Genomic DNA, 348 nt, shown 5'->3' with positions numbered 1-348 from the left:
GCGTTGTGGATCACTGACAGGGGATGCTTGGGTGGGAAGTGAGATGGCTGCTTCCTTTGAAATCCACCAGTGTGGCCTAGTGTTAGATGAGGTCCCTGAGAGTCGGGAGGATTTGGGTTCTAACCCCAGCTCTGCCACTTGTCTGCTGCGTGACCTTGGGTAAGTCACTAAACTTCTCCGTGCCTCAGTTACCTCATCTGTAATATAGGAATTTCCCCTCTCAGTGTCGCACCTGGAGAGTTTCCAGTGCTCTGCCAATCTTGGATGTGGGAGGGAGAGTCAAGCGGATACCCATTCCATTCCTAGCTTGGCCAGTGGCTAGCGAGGGGAAGGCAATCTGCTGCACGT

The 348-nt window shown here is 53.4% G+C and overlaps 1 non-coding gene across 1 annotated transcript; it reads left to right on the top strand.

The window, feature by feature from the left end:
• Nucleotides 1-214: 214 nt before the first annotated feature.
• On the top strand, nucleotides 215-348 carry LOC119939836. The gene has a single exon (XR_005454798.1). It is a non-coding gene; the product is annotated as a small nucleolar RNA SNORA7 (small nucleolar RNA).

The sequence above is a fragment of the Tachyglossus aculeatus genome, chromosome 17, assembly GCF_015852505.1.
Source record: "Tachyglossus aculeatus isolate mTacAcu1 chromosome 17, mTacAcu1.pri, whole genome shotgun sequence".
Lineage (NCBI taxonomy): Eukaryota > Metazoa > Chordata > Mammalia > Monotremata > Tachyglossidae > Tachyglossus > Tachyglossus aculeatus.
Note: the sequence above shows the minus strand (reverse complement) of the source record. Positions and strands in the feature narration are given on the sequence as shown.